Consider the following 14,459-nt stretch of genomic DNA (forward strand, 5'->3'; position numbering starts at 1 on the left):
GAATGATGCTAAAGCTGAAACTCCAATACTTTGGCCACCTCATGCGAAGAGTTGACTCATTGGAAAAGACTGATGCTGGGAAGGATTGGGGGCAGGAGGGATTGGGGGCAGGAGGAGAAGGGGACGACAGAGGATGAGATGGCTGGATGGCATCACTGACTCGATGGACGTGACTTTGAGTGAACTCCGGGAGTTGGTGATGGACAGGGAGGCCTGGCATGCTGCAATTCACGGGGTCGCTAAGAGTCGGACACGAGTGAGCAACTGAACTGAACTGACCAGCCCCGGGAATCAACCCATCGACCGCGCCCCGCCCACTTCCGGCCGGGGCGCGGTCGTCGTCGTCGCGTGCGCGATGACGTTACAGTATCCAACGGACCCCGGAAGTGCAACTTGAACTTGATCGGGGCGCGGATTCCCGAGAGGGAAAGTCATAACAACCGCACGAGGGAGTTCGACTGGCGAGCTGGAAGGCCACGCCTCCTCCCGCCTCCCCCCACAGCCCTGCAGCTGGGGGCAGAGTTCAGGTAGGACCAGCGTTTGCTGGCGTGTGAGCTCGCAGGGGACAGGCCCGGGCCGGACTCAAGAGGAAGAGGCCGATTCCTTGATTCATCTGGGGCGGGGGTCGCTGCCGCCGGATGGGGCCGGAGGGTACCCGGGAGCCAAGCTGTGGTTCCTGCGCACCCTTCTGCCCTCTGCCTAGGACCTCGCCGATGGGCAGCTTAACACCTACTATTCCCATTTTCAATGCGGGGCAGAACACGTGTGTTCCCTGGATGAGTCTCCTTCCACTTGGAGACTGTAGCATAATGGGCCTTCCTAAGCTTTCTCAGGTTGGGGGGGTGGGGGGGGGTATGTATTGCAGTTTTCTGGTTAAAGATTTTTCTACGAAAATTACCATTACCTGACAGACCTTTATCAGAAATCATTCGCTGCAGACGGGAGACTATAAAGTGCAGTTATAAAATGCTCTCAAAACTTGTAACTTGCATGAGCTCTGGTGGGACACTTCACTGGGATGCATTCATAATTGAAGACTTGAATTTGAAATAAAGTTAGATATATTTTGGAGTCAGTCTTCTCTTTCCCTCATCCAGAGGTTTAACATATATTCGTCTAGAGCTCCGGAGTGTGTATTCGTTGTGCCAAGTAATTGATTAGTTTTTGACTATACTGCATTTGTCTATTTCCCCAAATCCTCTCAAAAGTTGCAAAGGGAAAAATCCTATGGTTTTTCAGGCTACCATGTGCCTTTTACCATTTACCAAGATGCGTGAAATATCCAATTCATGGTATCTTTTGTCTTAAAGCTTTGTTAGAGATACATTCTTCGTGTTTATTTTTTATCCCTCATTGCGAGGAACAGATACACTGTATTTATGTAATGTATTTAGAAAACGAACGTCAAAAGGGGACGACAGAGATGGTTAGACGGCCTCACCAACTCCATGGACATGAGTTTGAGCAAGCTTGGGGAGTTGATGATGGACAAGGAAGCCTGGAATGCTGCAGTCCATGGGGTTGCAGAGTCAGACACGACTGAGGGACTGACTGAACTGAACTGATTTAGAAAGTCAGGGAGCATTTTTTTTGACATGCTGCTACCAGGCTTCTATCTGACTCTTTAACTAAGTATTCCTTCAACTTAATGGTAAAGCCTAAACCAGGGATACTCTGGATTGGCTTTGAGGCAGTGGCTACTACAATGCTGGTAAATGGTAAAATAGTACCAACGCCAAGAGGGCAATATGACCTATGAAACTGTAAACATCTATCCAGTCATTCAATTAACAGATACTCATTGGCCACTTTCAGCATGCCAGGTAGTGTTCTAGGTGCTGGGTTTCCAATAGCAAACAAAAGAGGTCGTCTTTGTGTTGAAAGTTACATTGTGGATGGAGAAGGACAATTAGCAAGTAAATATATCAAGTAGTGGTAAGAGCTATGAAGAGAAATAAAGCACACTGAGGGGAGAGAGAATGATGGACCATGCTCTTTTAAATAGTGTGGTCAGTGTCAGCCTCTTTGATAAGAGGACTTTTGAGCAGAGATCTGGATGAAATCAGAGAGTGAGCTCTGGAGGTATGTGGTATGTTTCAGGCTCAGAAAAGGAATATATTTTGTATATCTTGGAATATCTTGGTATACCTTGGAATAGCAAGGATCTAGGCATGCAGGCATCAGTGTTTAAAATTCTCAAGAATATTTATTCAGTGATTTGTGTGACCATAAGTGACCTTTTTTATTGACAGCCTATTTTTCTCAGCTTTCCCCGACAGACCTCTATGAGGAGAATCTGATGTCTTCAGATATGTAGAGATGTTTCCAAGCTCGCATTAGCACATTTACATAACTTGTCCTGTCTGTTTTAGGATCAAATTGGGTTTGTACAGTGGCCATGGATAGCTGAGTAGGAGTGAAAAAAGCTAACTTACATCAACTTTTCATTCTTTTTTCTCTAAAATTGTGGTAAAATACACATAACATAGAATCAGTCGTTTTAACCATTTTTAAGTGTACACTTCAGTGGCATCAAGTATTAATACATTCACGTTGTTATGCAGCTGTCGCTACCATCCATTTCCGGAACTTTTTTATCTTCCCCAAGCGAAACTCCATACCCATTAAACATTCCCCATTCTCCCCTCTTCTTAGCCCTGGGCAACCATTAGTCTACTTTCTTTCTCTATGAATTTTGTTTCTGCTTTGCTGCTGCTGCCAAGTTGCTTTAGTCGTGTCCGACTCTGTGCGACCCCATAGACGGCAGCCCACCAGGCTCCCCCGTCCCTGGGATTCTCCAGGCAAGAACACTGGAGTGGGTTGCCATTTCCTTCTCCAGTGCATGAAAGTGGAAAGTGAAAGTGAAGTCACTCAGTCGTGTCTGACTCTTAGCGACCCCATGGACTGCAGCCCACCAGGCTCCTCGGTCCATGGGATTTTTGCAGGCAAGAGTACTGGAGTGGGGTACCATTGCCTTCGGTTTCTGCTCTAGATATATCATATAAGTGGAATCATATGACATTTGTCCCTTTGTGACTGGCTTATTTTGTTTAGCATAGTGCCTTCAAAGTTCATGTATGGTGTAGCATGTTAAATGTTCTTCCTTTTTTAAGGCTGAATAATATTCTCTTGTGTATATATAGACTACAGTTTGTTTATCTGTTCGTTTGTCTGTGAATACTGTGTTGGTTCCACCGTTTGGCTATTGCAGGTAATGCTGCTGTGAACACGGGTGTGCAAATATCTGTTTTAGTCTCCTGCTTTCATTTCTTTTGGTTATTTACCCAGAAATGGAAGTGTTGGATTATGTGCTAATTCTGTATTTAATTTTTTAGAAATTGCCATACTGCTATCCACAATGGCTGCACCATTTTACCTTCCTTCTGGCAGTGCAGAGGTTTCATTTCCTCTGCATCCTCACCAACAGTTTTCCATAGTCTCGCCAGACATATTTTCTCTCTTTAAAAAAAAAAATAATAATAGTCATCCTTGGCCACCTCATGCGAAGAGTTGACTCATTGGAAAAGACCCTGATGCTGGGAGGGATTGGGGGCAGGAGGAGAAGGGGATGACCCAGGATGAGATGGCTGGATGCCATCACTGACTCAATGGACGTGAGTCTGAGTGAACTCCGGGAGATGGTGATGGACAGGGAGGCCTGGCGTGCTGCGATTCATGGGGTCGCAAAGAGTCAGACATGAGTTAGCGACTGAACTGAATGGGTATGAAGTAATATCTCAGTGGCTTTGATTTTCCTAATGATTGGTGATATTAAGTATCTTTTAATCTGCTTTTTGGCCATATTTTTATGTCCTTCTTTGGAGCATTGTTCATTTATTCTAAGATCTATTTTTTTGTTGTTTTTGGCTCTGGCACACAACTTGCAGCATCTCAGTTCCTCATCCAGGGACTGAACTCAGGCCATGGCAATGAAAGTCTGGAATCCTAACCACGAGGCCACCCAGGAACTCCCCTTAAGGTCTGATCTTAATAGAAAATTTTGCAGGTTTTTTGGCAGTAAATTTTTTTAAGGGTTGAGAAAGCAGCCACCTTGTCTTCTGTTACTTTTTTAACCTTAAAATGCTATAATTATCAAAACTTAAATTTTCTATAGACCAAGTACCTGTAGTAATTCCAAACTTAGAAGTAAAAGAAACCATGAAAGAACTTTGATAACAATGAATGAACTTCTGGGTATCAGACTGTGATGAAAAGTTCTGAAAAGCCGAAAATCATCCTGACCTGCTTTGATTCTTTTCTTTTTCTTTAGATGGGAAGGAATATATTGATTAGCTTACTGTGGCTGTGAAGTAGATCACTGTTGGGTTGTTATTTCTGGTAGCTGAGAAGAGCAGGAAACAGAAGAGAGAAAAATGATGAAGAAACAGAGAAAAGATGTGTTAGGTAGCAGTTGGATGTGGCTAGATGGAGAATAGCAAAGGAGTTCAGTGACATTAAGGGACCAAGCCCTGGAACTGACAGGAGAAGACAGGGGACCTGGCAACGAAAGGACAGACAGTGATGCAGCTCCCCAGACTGGAAGGGGATGGGACAGGGCGGGAGTGCAAACCACGGCTGCATTTCAGCGTGTGGTTCTGAAATCAGCCAGCTGGCCTTACGTTATGCAGCCACACCTACTGTATACCAGGTCTAGTTCAGTCCAGTTCCAGTTCAGCCGCTCAGTCGTGTCTGACTCTTTGCGACCCCATGAATCGCAGCACGCCAGGCCTCCCTGTCCATCACCAACTGTCTGCTGCTGCTTCTAAGTCGCTTCAGTCTTGTCCGACTCTGTGCAACCCCATAGACGGCAGCCCACCAGACTCCCCCATTCCTGGGATTCTCCAGGCAAGAACACTGGAGTGGGTTGCCATTTCCTCTTCCAATGCATGAGAGTAAAAAGTGAAAGTGAAGTCGCTCAGTCGTGTCCGACTCTTATCGACCCCATGGACTGCAGCCTACCGGGCTCCTCCGCCCATGGGATTTTCCAGGCAAGAGTACTGGAGTGGGGTGCCATCGCCTTCTCCGCACCAACTGTCTACCAGGTAACATATGTCAGTTCATCTGGTTCAACACTTAGTATCTGGAGGGTGTGCGATGTATACAGCCCACAGAAATAAACTTAAGTTGTTCAGACTGTATATCATATCATCTCCAGCCATAGAGCAGTGAGGTTTAATTGAGTTATTTAATGACTGATTTTGTAGTTTAACAATGTTCAACATTGTTAAAAATTATTTTTAATTTATCCGTTTAAGAAAGGAAGGACTTTTTATTTTTAGTATAAGATAATGCATCTTTTTTTTTTAAAACTGTTGAATGTTTTTTACACTATCATTTATTAAATATTTTGTGGGTACTGCATTTAGCTATTTCAGTTATAAAGCTTATTTAAGTTAATTACTATGCTTTGATTTAAAGTGCTGAATGAAAAATTGTACCACACTCTTGCGTATCATTCTATGAATTTGCTACGGATGAGGTACCAGATGACTGACTTGCTTAACGTTTCATAGCTAAATTAAAGATAATTTAGAGGTAGCAGTGCTCTGCTACTTAATCTGATACTGTGTTCTTGTCTCCTTTTTTGGAGAATGGTTCATTTTTGCTTTATAGATACTGCAATATAGATAACAGATAATATTTGCTGTAAAGAAAAATATCACTGTGAAGACAGATCACTGAAGCAAAGCATTTATTGTATGTTTCTATTTCTTTATAGCAGATTGGATACTAATTTCAGGTGTAGTCTAGGTTGATAATATACTTAGGGTTGATTTGCTTAGTGGTTAGAGAGGGGTTTTGATAAGACTAAGACTGTGGATTTGGGCCTCTTAAGACCCTTTAGTAGCTAATTAAGGAAATGATAGCAACTAGTACCCAATAGTATAACTGCTAATGGCTGTGGATGTGGCTGGTTTTCCCATCCCTTGCTAATCATTGCCATCATATGTGATACGGTGTAAGAAGGCAGCAGGGAACATACTATATGTGGCTCAACAGACACAGTACTTCTATTTAAAAAAAAAATTCAGAGTTAATATCCAAGGTAATGAAGCAGTGTGATATCTTTTTCATCTGAAAAGCATAACTTAGCACTGTGTCCTTTGTTTAGAACATGGAACAAGCTAGACATGTGACCAAAATTATAACTCAAGGTAAAGCAGTTTAAGAAACTAAAAAGTTTGATTAATTAATAACTGAGATATTCTCTTGACTTGAATTACCCCATTATTCTTGATATCATGTCTTTGTCTATACTATGGAAGTGACTCTTACAGTAACTCAGGTAGTTTGGGAAATAATTAATCATAACAGTTCATTTGTCTTAATACCCATTAATGTAGTTGAAGTATTTATCTTGAGTGGTCAGATCCAGGAATTGGTTGGTCAACAAGAGAGGAAGAATCAGATCAGGAAAGCAGGGAAAGTACTGGCAGAAAAGAAAGGGCATCTGTCAACAGGTATTATAGCTGAACAGGGATTGGACTCTTATCTCAAAAGTGATGGGAAGAAGTGGGGAGACACAGGAAGAGGAAAAGGCCCAAGATCTACATGAACTGAAATATGAGGCAAGGAAAACAGGGAAATAGTTAGGCAGGGTCTCAGTTATCTGAATCCGTAAAAGATGGATGCTTAGTCATAAGGCAGTCTGGATCCCATACTTGAGGATCTTATGTGCTGGTTGGGATGTCTGCTATAAAGACAAGATTTTAGCAAAATATTTGTATTATGATAGGAGTATGTATAGGATGGTATGGGAGAGGCACAGTGCCTTACCTGGGGTTTTTGCAAGAGTTGGTAGAGACAATGATACCTAAGTTGAAAACTTAAGAATAAGTCATTTAAAAATAAAGTGAAAAAGCTTTCTAAACAGAAGAAATAGCTGTCAGCTGTGTGGTATTTTTTAAAAACTAAAACAAATTTGCAAATACTCGAGCAGAAAGTTTGATTGTTATGAGAGATGGAGTTGGTGAAACAGGAATCAAGTCATGGGATTCTGGACTTGCCTCTGTAGCCAACAGAAACTGTTGAATGGTTTCTCTTGTCTCCTGTGTGACAAAGAATTTAGCTTTGCCCCAGAAGAGGCCTGGTTTTTGCCCTCAGTTTCTGAATGGTGTCTTGCTGTGCTTGGGGACTTTGGATCACATTGTCTAACAGGATGATTAGAGTGGAGGCTGCGCATAGCCAGAAAGACTGTGTGACTTTAGTGTAGGGACTTTGACTCCCTTGCTATCAGCTGACATTGAAACTGAGATCAGCCATGTAAGCAGTCAGTCAATCATGCCTATGCAATGGAGACTCCCCCGACCCCAGCCCACCCCCCCAAAAAAAAACAACGACTCTGAACACCACGTTTCTGGCAAGCTCTCCAGGTTGGCAGTAGTCAGTGCATATTATGCCATATAGTCAGCAAAGAGTAATATCCAAAACTTCACAGAGGGACTTGCCAGGAGGGTCAGTGGTAAAGAATCTGCCCGCCAATGCAGGAGACGTGGGTTCGATCCCTGGGTCAGGAAGATCTCCTGGAGAAGGAAATGGCAACCCACTCCTGTATTCTTGCTTGGAGAACCCCATGGACAGAGGAGCTTGGTGGATTACAGTCCATGGGGCTGCAAGAGAGTCAGACGTGACTTAGTGACTAAACAACAACAACAACACAACTTCACAGAAGACATCAGAAGCTCCGTTTGTACTCTCAACTTTGTCCTATATGTTTTTTTCCCTTCCCTCACTTTAATCATGCTTAAACCATAGTCATGAGTATGAAAATTTTTCAGTGAGTTATTTACTTTTTCTAGCGAATTATCAGGCCTGAATGGACTTTGGGCATCCTGTGCACTTGTAATCAGCATTAGGATTGTCGCATCAAACTCTATAGTTGGCCAAAGCCTTTCACATCTCCTTTCTCTGCTTCTTCCTTCCTCTGATTAGGAACAAAAATGGCTTCAGCATTTGAATGCAGGGCCACATGAGCTGATAATGTTGAAGTAATCTCTCTTCTAAGACTGAGGCTGTTTGGAAAAGTATCAAGAATGTTATAACACAAATGCTTCTAAACATGACATCCCTTCTAATTGCTATGGAGTCAGTTGCATCTCTCAAAATACATAATTTGAAGCTCTAACCCCACCAAAGTAATTAAGGTTAAATGAGCTCATGTGGGTAGGATCCTGATCTGATAGGATTCGTGTCTTGATACTGGAAACCTCACTTGATTTCTCTCTCTACCATGTTAGAACACAGCAAACAGGTGGCTGTCTAAAAGCCAAGAAGAAAGTTCTCACCAAAAACCAACCCTGTCAGACGTTGTGGGATTTCTAGCCTCCGGGACTGTGAGAAAATAAAGTCCTTTGTTTGAGCCAGGCAGTATTTTGTTATGACAGCTGGAGCAGACTAATATACCAATTTATGATCTTTTTTTTTTTCTTAATCAGCGATTAGGTTTCTTGTGCTCTAGCGGAGGAATGTTAGGAGTTCATTGAACTCAGTTTTCCCTGAGTTCAGTCACTCAGTTGTGTCCGACTCTTTGCGACCCCATGGACTGCAGCACTCCAGGCCTCCCTGTCCATCACCAGCTCCCAAAGCATGCTCAAACTCATGTCCATCGAGTAGGTGATGCCATCCAACCATCTCATCCTCTGTCTTCCCCTTCTTCTCCTGCCTTCAATCTTTCCCAGCATCAGGGTCTTTTCCAGTGAGTCAGTTCTTTCTATCAGGTGGCCAAAGTATTGGACTTTCAGCTTCAGCATCAGTCTTTCCAGTGAATATTTCAGGACTGATCTCCTTTAGGATTGACTGGTTGGATCACCTTGAAGTTCAACAGACTCTCAAGAGTCTTCTCCAACACCACAGTTCAAAAGCTCAATTCTTTGGCGCTCAGCTATCTTAATAGTCCAGCTCTCACATCCATACATGACTACTGGAAAAACCATAGCCTTGATTAGACAGATCTAGGTGGCAGAGTAGTGTCTCTGCTTTTTAATAATGCTGTCTAGGTTGGTCATAACTTTTCTTCCAAGGAGCAAGCATCTTTTAATTCCATGGCTGCAGTCACCATCTGCAGTGATTTTGGAGCCCCCAAAAATAAAGTCTGTCACTGTTTCCGTTATTTCCCCATCTATTTGCCATGAAGTGATGGGACCAGATGCCATGATCTTAGTTTTCTGAATGTTGAGCTTTAAGCCAACTTTTTCACTGTCTTCTTGCACTTTCATCAAGAGTCTTTTTAGTTCTTCTTCGCTTTCTGCCTTAAGTGTGGTGTCATCTGCATATCTGAGGTTATTGATATTTCTCCCAGCAGTCTTGATTCCAGCTTGTGCTTCATCCAGCCCAGCATTTCTCATGATCTACTCTGCATAGACGTTAAATAAGCAGGGTGAGAATATACAACCTTGATGTACTCCTTTTCCTATCTGGAACCAGTCTGTTGTTCCATGTCCAGTTTTAACTGTTGCTTCTTGACCTGCATACAGATTTCCCAGACGGCAGGTCAGATGGTCTGGTATGCCCATCTCTTTCAGAATTTTCCACAGTTTATTGTGATTCACACAGTCAAAGGCTTTGGCTTAGTCAACAAATCAGAAATAGTTGTTTCTCTGAACCTCTTGCTTTTTCCATGATCCAGTGGATGCTGGCAATTTGATCTCTGGTCCCTGTGCCATTTCTAAATCCAGCTTGAACATTTGAAAGTTCTCGGTTCACGTATTGTTGAAGCCTGGCTTGGAGAATTTTGAGCATTACTTTGCCAGCGTGTGAGATGAGTGCAACTGTGTGGTAGTTTGACTATTCCTTGACATTGCCTTTCTTAGTGATTCGAAAGAAAACTGACCTTTTCCAGTCCTGTGGCCACTACTGGGTTTTCCAAATTTGCTGCCATATTGAGTGCAGCACTTTTCACAGCATCATCTTTTAGGATTTGAAAATAGCTCAACTGGAATTCTATCACCTCCACCAGCTTTGTTCGTGGTGATGCTTCCTAAGGCCCGCTTGACTTCGCACTCCAGGTTGTCTGGCTCTAGGTGAGTGATCACACCATTGTGGTTTTCTGGGTCATGAAGATCTTTTTTGTACAGTTCTGTGTATTCTTGCCACCTCTTCTTAATATCTTCTGCTTCTGTTATGTTAATACCATTTCTGTCCTCTATTGTGCCCATCTTTGCATGAAATGTTCCCTTGGTATCTTTAATTTTCTTGAAGAGATCTCTAGTCTTTTCCATTCTCTTGTTTTCCTCATTTCTTTGCATTCAATGCTGAGGAAGGCTTTCTTATCTCTCCTTTCTATTCTTTGGAACTCTGCATTCAAATGGGTATATCTTTCCTTTTCTCCTTTGCGTTCGCTTCTCTTCTATTCACAGCTATTTGTAAGGCCTCCTCAGACAGCCATTTTGCCTTTTTGCATTTCTTTTCCTTGGGGATGGTCTTGTTCCCTGCCTCCTGTACAATGTCATGAACCTCATTCCATAGTTCTTCAGGCAGTTTGTCTATTATATCTAATCCCTTGAATCTGTTTGTCACTTCCACTGTATAATCGGAAGGGATTTAATTTAGGCCACATCTGAATGGTCTAGAGGCTTTCCCTACTTTCTTCAATTTAATTCTGAATTTGGCAATAAGGAGCCATGATCTGAGCCACAGTGAGCTCCTGGGCTTGTTTTTGCTGACTGTATAGAGCTTCTCCATCTTTGTCTGCAAAGAATATAATCAGTATGATTTCAGGATTGACCATCTGGTGATGTCCATGTGTAGAGCCTTCTCCTGTGTTCTTGGAAGAGGGTGTTTGCTATGACCCCTGCATTCTCTCGGCTTCATTTTGTACTCCAAGGCCAATTTTCCCTGTTACTCCAAGGCCAATTTTTCCTGTTACTCCAAGGCCAATTTTTCCTGTTACTCCAGGTATCTCTTGACTTCCTACGTTTGCATTCCAGTCCCCTATGATGAAAAGGACATCTTTTTGGTGTGTTAGTTCTTGAAGATCTTGTAGGTCTTCACAGAACCATTCAAATAAGGTTCTTCAGTGTTACTGGTCAGGGCATAGACTTGGATTACTGTGATGTTGAATTGTTTGCCTTGGAAACAAACAGAGATCATTCTATCATTTTTGAGATTGCATCCAAGTACTGCATTTCAGACTCTTGTTGACTATGAGGGCTACTCCATTTCGTCTAAGGGATTCTGGCCCATAGTAGTAGATATGATGGTCATCTGAGTTAAATTCCCCCATTCCAGTTCACTTTAGTTCACTGATTCCTAAAATGTTGATGTTCACTCTTGCCTTCTCCTATTTGACCACTTCCAATTTGTCTTGATTCATGGACTTGACATTCCAGGTTCCTATGCAGTGTTGCTCTTTACAACATCAGACTTTATGTCCATCACCAGTCACATCCAGAACTGGGTGTTGTTTTTGCTTTAGCTCCTTCTCTTCATTCTTTCTGGTTTTATTTCTCCACTCTTCTCTAATAGCATATTGGGCACCTACCAACCTGGAGAGTTCATCTTTCAGTGTCCTATTTTTTTGCCTTTTCATACTATTTATGGTGTTCTGAAGGCAAGGTACTGAAGTGGTTTGGCATTGCCTTCTCCAGTGGACCACGTTTTGTCAGAACTCTCCACCATGATCCACCCGTCTTGGGTGGCCCTACATGGCATGGGTCATAGTTTGATTGAACTAGACAAGGCTGTGGTCCATGTGATCAATTTAATTAGTTTTCTGTGATTATGGTTTTCATTCTGTCTGCCCTCTGAGGGATAAGGATAGGAGGCTTATCCTTAGACCCACTTTTAAGTTCAATCACCTGAAATTGCTCAAAAACTTGAAAGAATTTGATCAGAGAGATCTCCAAGAGGACTTTTAGTTTACATACCATCTAAAATGATTGAGCAAAAAAGTTGGTACATGGAAGTAGAAGAAAGGAAAAAGGAAAAATGAAATGAAAAATAATAGATGGTAGGGTCTTTCCTGTAGATTGGATTGTGGTCTGAATTTATACAGAATGACTCTAGGTTTGGTTCTGAGATATGGCAAAGTTGGTCTTACTGGAGACAGTTTTGGACCTCTTCTCTCCAGCAGGAAAGCATTTTTGATCTGTATCTTGTTCTTTCGGGATATTTTCCTACTTTTTTCTAGGTGACTAATATGATAAAATCAATTCATGCTAATATATTTCAGAGGTAATTATGATAAAAGTATTATTTTTTGCAGATATTATTTCATTTTGAAGCAGTGTGAGTGATTATCATGGTGAAAATTTGATCCGCCTTAGGAACACTGCAAGTGCTTCTAACAAACTAGATGATTCCATTTTATCATTCAAACTAAGCTATTTATTTAAAACAGTTTATTTATTCTGAATATTTTTCCTCAATAAAAAAACATGTATAATTATTTTTATCCAAACAAGCATATGTGTTTGTGTTTCTAACTGTTCCAGTTAAAAATATAAGGTTTTTCTGTCTTTCTCTTTCAACAAAAAAAGACTTAGAGCCAGATCAATCCCTAACACTGAAAATGAGTTTTTAAAGCTAATTTCCTTTTTTTTTTAAAAATCCAAAAACAATGGGAGAAAGCAGCATTTTTGCTTTGGAAAATCCAAAAGAAGCTCCTTTCCCATGTGGAAAATAAATTGTTGCTGAATTGGAAAATCAGTAAGCAATTTAGTCAGTGATAATGAAAATAAATGAATCCGGGAGCTAAAGTGATGTGCAGTAGTTCGCTGGGGATTTGAATATTTGTTGTCTGTTGCTGTGTAACAAGTTATCTTAAAATTTAGCAGCTAAAATGAAGAACATCTGTTATCTGCATGTTCTCTTAGGGTTAGGAATTTAGGAGCAGCTTAGCTAGGTTCTTGTGGCCCAGACAGTAAAGAATCTACCTGCAGTGTGGAAGACCCGGGTTTAATCCTTGGATCAGGTCGGGAAGATCCCCTGGAAGAGGGCATGGCTACCCACTGCAGTATTCTTGCCTGGAGAATCCCGTACACCAAGGAGCCTGGTGGGCCACAGTCTGTGGGGTCGCAAAGACTCGGACACAACTGAGCTTTTCACTTAGCTAGGTTCTTGTTCAGGATCCCTCGCAGGGTTGGAATTTTGGTGTCGGCTGGGGCTGCCGTCATCTGTAGTCTAACCTGGTCTGAATCATGTGCTTCCAATGTGTGCCCGTGTGTCTGTTGGCAGGAAGTTTCCCTCACTCATCCCACGGGTCCCTCTCTCCATACGGCTGCTCACAATATGGTTTTCTCAAGAGCGAATGATCCTAGAGAGGGAGAGCACACAGAGGATGGAAGCCACAATCTCAGAAGAGTGATACTGTCACTTCTGTTTACTGTTGGTCACACAGGTCAGCTCTGGTCGGTGTGGGAGGTTACTTCGTGGAGGCGTGACTCCTAAGAGTGGAAGGCTGCCTGCCACTGTCTGCCCCCAGCCTGCAGGGGTTCCTGTCCTTTCCCCGTATACAGCGCTCACTGCTTCCCAAGGCCATCACATGTCTCATTCTATGACTGTATCACCTTGAAGTCCAGAACCACATCATCTAAGGCAGGTCCAGGTGTAGGTGGGGTTCCTTGAAGGTCACTCCTTCAGCATAGCTTCTTGAGTTCACTCATTTCCACTTGTCTCTTCTCACCTATCTGCCCCACCTCCCAAATACAGTGGTGGGTCAGGCACAGGGTAACTTCCGTAGACGTTCTTATTTCTTAAGGGGGAAAATGGGAGACACAAAGGCATCACTGGCTCATAGCATTTCTGAAATCCAGATGGGCAGTACTGATAGGGCTCAACCCTGGGAGTTGTTATCCATGTTTACAGTTTTGCCATCTATACTCTTGGTCTTACCTCTTTTTTTTTTTTTTTTTCATAAATATCGTAGGTGTTTGCAGGTGAATGGTTTTTTCCATCTGCTTCCTACTGGTAAAACTGTAGTGTCCCAAAATCTCTTTTCATTTAAGATGTATTAAATCTTTTAAATGTTAAATTAAAAGATGTATTGAAAATCCTATAGACATCTTGTGGATATTCTGTAAATTCTATTGAGATGTGAATTCTATTGAGGTACATTTATTTAGTTAGACAAATGCCACAACTACACATATTTTTTAAAAGTTAAATCCTTGTATACTTTAGGCTCCTGCTTATTAGGCTGGGGGACAATGACTGTAAGCTTTCTAGAAGCTTTATTCTTTGAGAGAATCGGTAAGGCACACTCTACTCTCTTGAAAGGGCCTTTTGTCTGACTGACCAATATTCTAAGGTGTCGCCTTTAATGTATTGATATATTAGTATTTAACACTCAGCTTCATCTTTGAACCATGTTTTCCTGGTAGTGTCCTGGATTTGCTTAGAAGACATTTCTTACTCAGCGTCATTTGTCTTCTGGAGAGGAATTTTTTCTCTTTTTAATAGACTGTATTTTCTAGAACAGTTTTAGGTTCACAGCAGAGTTGAGTGGAGAGTTCAGAGATTTC

General features: G+C 42.1%; 1 protein-coding gene across 2 annotated transcripts in view; it reads left to right on the plus strand.

Annotated features, from left to right (window-relative positions):
• The window catches only part of FAM172A (family with sequence similarity 172 member A), a 409,085-nt gene continuing 394,896 nt past the window's right edge, over positions 271-14,459 (plus strand). Inside the window, exon 1 of one of the 2 annotated variants that reach the window (XM_018050039.1) lies at positions 271-527. The gene's annotated coding sequence lies outside the window, so the exon portion shown is untranslated. The remainder of the gene's footprint in view (positions 528-14,459) is intronic. The other variant, XM_018050040.1, reaches the window with a different exon arrangement.

Source organism: Capra hircus, chromosome 7 (assembly GCF_001704415.2).
Source record: "Capra hircus breed San Clemente chromosome 7, ASM170441v1, whole genome shotgun sequence".
NCBI classification, from domain to species: domain Eukaryota; kingdom Metazoa; phylum Chordata; class Mammalia; order Artiodactyla; family Bovidae; genus Capra; species Capra hircus.